At 32.5% G+C, this 6602-nt stretch overlaps 2 long non-coding RNA genes across 2 annotated transcripts; both read right to left on the reverse strand.

The window, feature by feature from the left end:
* Positions 1-2398: 2398 nt before the first annotated feature.
* Positions 2399-3708, reverse strand: LOC107481369 (uncharacterized). Its single transcript, XR_002372582.2, has 4 exons — positions 3618-3708; positions 2982-3444; positions 2845-2885; positions 2399-2619 (listed from the first exon to the last, which is right to left on the reverse strand). It is a non-coding gene; the product is annotated as an uncharacterized LOC107481369 (long non-coding RNA).
* A 182-nt stretch (positions 3709-3890) lies between these two features.
* On the reverse strand, positions 3891-5486 carry LOC107481356 (uncharacterized). Its single transcript, XR_008002874.1, has 6 exons — positions 5338-5486; positions 5072-5176; positions 4648-4719; positions 4249-4392; positions 4053-4111; positions 3891-3950 (listed from the first exon to the last, which is right to left on the reverse strand). It is a non-coding gene; the product is annotated as an uncharacterized LOC107481356 (long non-coding RNA).
* Positions 5487-6602: the final 1116 nt, after the last annotated feature.

A 6602-nucleotide genomic window follows, 5' to 3' on the forward strand; every position in this document is an offset into this window, starting at 1 on the left:
CGGCAATAGCTGAGGCGGAAGCCTTGGCGGCGGTTATGTGCCCGCTTCTTTACTTTGCTATCGTCAAGTGGCATTAGGTGAAATGACCAATCCGAAGTCATTGCATCGAGATTCAACCTGGTGAAATGATCTGGCCAGTCATATGGTCGAGAAATGACAGGCTGTGTCAGAGCGATTTGTGTGTCACCGTAGTAGTTTATCTCTTCTTCCTTGTCACCATCATCAGGAATTTCGGGTGGTTCTTCATCAGTATCGTCTCCATCATCGATGTTAACTTCATACTGATTCATCAACGGATCCCTGATAGCAGAACCCTCATGACTTCCAACATCATCATCCATCAAGTTAGCATTATGAACTTCAACATTAGACCCCTCTTGACTACCTTCAAGTGGCATATTTAAATCCACTATCGTCCTTTTGATAGTTCGTCTAAAAGCTTCACTCAACGGACTATCATTGACAGTATTTGCAGATGATCCTCGGGCACCCAACTCAATGAGAAATACGAATAATTTCAACAGATGAATATTTGTCCATCGGTTGTGCCACGACCTTATAAGCCATACGTCCTCGTCGTCACGTAAACGATACCTAATTCAAAATGACAAAAATATTTCTCACAACCGTGGTTCAATAAATATACTAGCAATAGAGACAAGACAACTGTAAAATACCTTTTATAAAACAAACTTCCATCTACTTCGGTCGGATATCTATCGTAAATTTTCTTAACCCTTTTTGCCTCTTGCTGCCCGACGGAATGCAATATCAGATTCTTCAACGCTAATAGACTGTTGACTTTTGGTGTCATATAGGTAATTATCGGTTGCCCTGATCTAAAAACGATAGAACTATCTTCATCATACACTATTTCACTATCGTAATAAATGGATAACAATGAATTTCTTGACATTGTAGAGAAAAAATGTCAACAATAAGAACGAAAATGAACAATAAAACTGTGATTCTCTGTTTCGCTCTCCAACAAGCATGCTTTTATTTTGGAAACCCAACATAAAGTTTGTCTGGAGTGTGGCGAACTTGTCTTTAATGCAAAAAAAATCATATTTCAAAAAATAAAGTTAAAATATCTTGTTTTAAGAATTAATTAATTTTTTTATTTTATATTAAAAAAATTTATAAAATACGTAAATAAAAGATTTTTTTGTTTGTTTAAAAAAATTTTTGCTACACTGCCACCCAACTTCTGGGGATGAGGGATGGAATTCCACATGTAACCTACTAACCTGAATCTCTCATGTTATCCAGACCAATAAAATAAAATAAAAACACTCACATGCTACCTGTTCTTTTTACTAGATCGTAGACTAGTGTGATACACGGAACCATGATGAATTTTAAGGATTTTTTATTGATAAATAGATTAAATATCATATTTATTTGTTTATGTAATTTTTGAGATATATATATTTTTACATTTCATTTGTTATTTCGTTTACATATGTAGTACATATAGTTTTTTTCATCTATCTCGTTTACATGCACTGGCATAGAGATAATTAACAAAATTTATTATACTTATCACATTTGCAGAGAAGATATATTTGTAACCTTGTGTGTATGCAGTGGCAATGCTATCCCACATCTCAGGGAATTTGGTGGAAAGGGAGAGTAGGTGAGTGAAAAAGAGGGGTTTTTTATTTAAATAAAAAAATAATTTATTTATTTAAATAAATTCAGATTTATTTAGATTTATTTGGATAAATAAATTTCAGAAAAATGATAAATAAATTATTAATTTTTTGATCTGCAAATATTTAAATTTTTGAAAATTTAAAAATATATTAAAGTCTCAAACCTTTTTAAAATTTGAATATCTCGATCTCTCATAATTACTTGGGTTTGTCAGATTCAACAAAAAAATCAAACGTTAGTTCCATTATACTGACTTAATTGATATAGATGCATATGTGGGAGAATTTTAAAGTTGAACAAGTTACACCTAGAGATTAATATGTCCAGATTTTGAAAATGTTAGAGATTTAAATCACTACAAGATTTTTGTTTATTTGTGGAGGTTTTTTTTCTTATTTGTGGAGGTTTATAACCCCCACCAAATAGTTTTTGGGAGTTTCTAAAACCTCCAAAATTTGAGGTGCCACGAGGTCTTTTGTGGGGGTTTTTAAAAACCTCCACGATCTATTCAGTGGAGGTTTTGTGTGTGTTTAGTGGGAGTTTTATACTGGTGTTTGTGGCAGTTTTAAATCACTTTTTGTGGCAGTTTAAAACCCCCACAAATTAATTTTCTCATTTACACACTACTCAAATTAATTTTTTTTACATTAAAATTTAAAAACTAAATCTTTTATAGCACAATAATTCCTCAATGACACCAAAAAAATAATAATTTCTCAATATAAGATAACTCTCTATATATAAAAGTTCTCAATGTCAATAATTCCAAACATAATTACATATGATATTGTTCTTCATAACTATTACTTGCTTTTCATTAAAAAAAATAAAATAAAATAACTTCAATGTTTTAATATCATATAACTACATAATTGCAATAACAGCAGCTTCAGTAATGCACATGCCCATGGAGTTCTCCACACAAATGATTGTCACGTAGTGTAACTAAATAGCATGACCCTGCAGATTATTCACAAAAAATTATTCTATGAATAGCATGACCTTGCATGCCATTGATCAAGGACTAAATTTAAAAATTATTCAATGATACTGATAAACCAAAGTCTGAAAGCAGTAAACTCTTCTAATTATTCACAGAAAAACAAAGTATGGACAAGCTTAGGAAAAACAAACAAAAGGGAAAGAAAAAAAATGCACAATGCTGATTGAATGATGAATGCATACCACACTTTTCACAGTGGAAATAGTTCTCTTGACCACCAACCCTGTTTTTAAATTAGATCATAAAAAATTAGCTTGTATGTCATAAATTCAAGTGACATAAGATATGTATATACTCAACACAGCTAAGTAAACCGTACCTACAGATTTCACACTCATCACAATGAATCTGTTGTTTTCCTATCTGCAAATTGATTAAAAAAACATTCAGCATCATTGAGGAAGTAAAAATATTAACAATTCCTAGCTGGAATTATGCATCAAATTCAGCCTAGTCCATCTCCAAGAAATAAGTTGGAAGAAAATACTTATCGGCTGCTCAGTGTTACAAATTGCACAAACAACCTGAAACACTTTAGAAACTATTTAAAATTTGGAAAACATTGAACTGATAGAAATTTTGAAATGGCCAAAAAGATAAGAAATTTTGCCATCCAAACCTCATCATAGCAGTAGGACCACCCGTCTCTATCTCATCTAAAATATGCTTCAAAGATAGATCTTCTTTTATGCGTACCATTCCCTTCTCAAGCTGATCTATTCAGCCAGTTCCTTGATACTTAGATCCTATGCATTCCATATTTTAGCATTAGTAATATGGACCTGAAATGCATGGTTTATATTATTGTCTCACTATTGGTTTTAAAACAATACACCACTAAGATCCAAAAAACTGCATGTACAAAAATAAGATTTTCTATAAGATAGAACATGTCCATAAAGTGAAATGAAATGCTAATTAACAATAACATTCTGAAACTTGTTGGGGATCGTACCTTTTTCATTTTTAGGGAGCACACCTTTTCCAGTCTTCTTGATGTTTAGGCTGAATTTTTTCACCCCTGACTCAGCCATCATAAAAACCTGAAATTCTTTTGTAGCACACAATATATAAATAAATAAATAAAATACTTAGTCAAAATTTAGTTTATTTTTCTAACAATCTAAAGTGCTACAAGTGCTACAAGTGTTTCTTCTTTTTAATAGGATAATCAGAATTTAGCTGTTGCATATCTAGGCAAAAAAGCTAATACAATTAAAGAACTCACATGTAACCTTTTGCCAAAATTTTTGGAGTGGGACCACTGAGATTATTAAATGACAAGTCCCTTCAAAAAATATAAGGTTATGGAACTGTACTTGACTGATTGAGGAGGTAAAGGTATTACAAAATTTCATAGAGGAGTAGAGGACATGCAAAAATGAAAGACCTGTCAAGTTAGTAACAAGTGGAGGGATCTGTCCAGATAGATTATTTTTGCTGAGCCACCTGAAAAGCTTGGCATGATTGAATTAGGAACCATGGAGTTAGAGAAACACTAATGAATAAAATTAAAATTTAAGGGGAACAAAAAAAACAGGGTTAAAATAACATCATCATCTATCTATTTGTTAAAACACACTCACAAGTAACTTAGTTGAGACAATAAGCCCAAAGAACTAGGAATTCCTCCAACAAACTGGTTACTGGAAAGTTCTAGAGTTTGAAGCTCTGACAACTTGCCTATCTCAGCCGCGATAGGACCAGATAACTGATTGTTCTGTAGTAACCTAAGTTCAGCAATGAAAAAACTCACTTAGTCACATGATAAAATGAGTTCATTGTATTTTATGACTACTTATTTTTCTCCTACCGTTGTTTGGCATCTATTAAAAATTAGTGGAAGGTTATTATGACTATTTATGAATAAAAAGCATAATAAACAAGGCATCTTTCAGATACTGCTGAGTCAACAATACACCACAATTCACCATTAAGTTTGAAAAGTATAGGCAATTTATGTGGAGAATAAGAGAGACACTCACAATGTTCGGAGATGGCTCAAATTTCCAATTCCTGACAAAAGAGTTCCAGATAAACCAGCACTGGCCATTTTCCTACCAAAAGCAGAAAGTTACCACCAGCAACAAAGATCAGTATCATTAGAATACAGTGGATGGTATTAGAAAGACAGAGAAATGAATTTTTCCCAATATCTAGTCATTCTAATGACATCACTTAAATTTGAAGGAATGGTTTCGTAAAATAAGTTTTGAGAGAAATCAAGAAACTACAGGTTTTTCTTTTGGCCTATCCACTCTAGAATTGACCCACTGAAATAGTTAGCGAATAATTCATACACATCTAGAAGGCTATTGTCAATGAGCAGCTTCTTCAGTTCAAGAGCAATTTTAATAGCTACATGATTGGGAATCTGCAACCAACAAGCAAATCACAAATGATACTAACCAAATCGAATCCACATTGCAGCATTATCATCCAACCGCACCTACTGAGCAAAAATCTAGACAGAACATAGTAGTGATCCGCATTATCACCCAACCGCACCTTCACCTATAAGCACAAAACACAAGGGAATCGATATTCACACTATAGAAGCAAATAAACCAATTGAAACTGAACAGAAAATAGATTCCAAAATGATTGATTATGTACATTCATGCAATGAAGAAAATTTTCGATATCTATATTGAAATTGAGGTTTCGAAACGGACCTTAACGAAATCGTACTTGGAAGAAGCATTGCGGGAAGAGAATTTGTTTTTGGAGGAGAAGCTTTGCTTTTCATCGCTTTCTTCGCCGCTGGCAGATGAATGGCTGTAGCAGTGGCGGTGGCTGTGGCGGTAGCAACGGCAGGGCGATGGCGAGGACGACGGTTATGATTAGGTCTTGCTCCCTCTCCATCTCACTCGAAGCTACTAGAAGCTAGCCCTTGTTTGCATCTTTACTATGGGCTTTGAGAGTTTATTTGGGCCTTTAAAATACTAACATTTTTATTTTTGGGAGTTTTGTAAATTGTCACAAATAGATAATGTTGGGGAGGTTTTTAAAACCTCCACTATAAAACCTCCATCAATTAGTGAGAATCTTGTAGTGAATATATTTTTAAATTCTCAAAAAGAGTTAAATATCTACAAACCAAGAATTCATAAATTGATTTATTTTTTTCTCAATTTTATTATTTAAATTAAAAAATCCTGAAAAGAGTAAAAGGGCAGCAAAGATAAAAATGATGAGAAATATATTGTGGTTGTTGTGATAAGAATGGGATATGGATGCCCATTTTCTATACGAGACTTACATTTTCAAGAGAGAATGAAAATTAATGAAGGTTGACAATATTCCTTTTGTATGCCTATAAATAGGAAGTTAAGCCTCCATTGATGTTACACAACAACAAATACTATTCTGTCTCTATTTATACACAAGCAATAGTTATCTTTCTTCTCTCTCTTTCATATCACTAATTACTATTCTCTCTCTTTATATATCTTACTATAATATTAAATATACTAATCATATCTATTATATTGTGATAATAATTGTGGTGAATATTACTATTAGAGTTATATAATTATACTTTTATATTCATTACATTTTCCTTATTTATTTATTTAATTTACAACACGTTATCAGCACGAGACTCTGATCAAATTTTTAGGAAGACTCAGGTAACAGATTTTCATTATGTCGAAACTCTCTCATCTTGAATTCAATGCTCTTGATATATCTGAAACAATTATTTATCATGGATATTAGATGCTAAAATTCATCTTGATTCAATGGATCTTGGAGATACCATTAAGGTTGAAAATAATGCATCCCAAAAGGATAAAGCCAAAGCAATTATTTTTCTTCGTCATCATCTTGACGAAGGATTGAAAAATGAATATCTCACATTAAAAGATCTTGCAGATCTTTGGAAAGACTTTGAAGAAAGGTATAATCATCAAAATCGGTGATACTTCCTCAAGCCCGA

This window comes from Arachis duranensis, chromosome 1, assembly GCF_000817695.3.
Source record: "Arachis duranensis cultivar V14167 chromosome 1, aradu.V14167.gnm2.J7QH, whole genome shotgun sequence".
Classification (NCBI taxonomy): Eukaryota; Viridiplantae; Streptophyta; class Magnoliopsida; order Fabales; family Fabaceae; genus Arachis; species Arachis duranensis.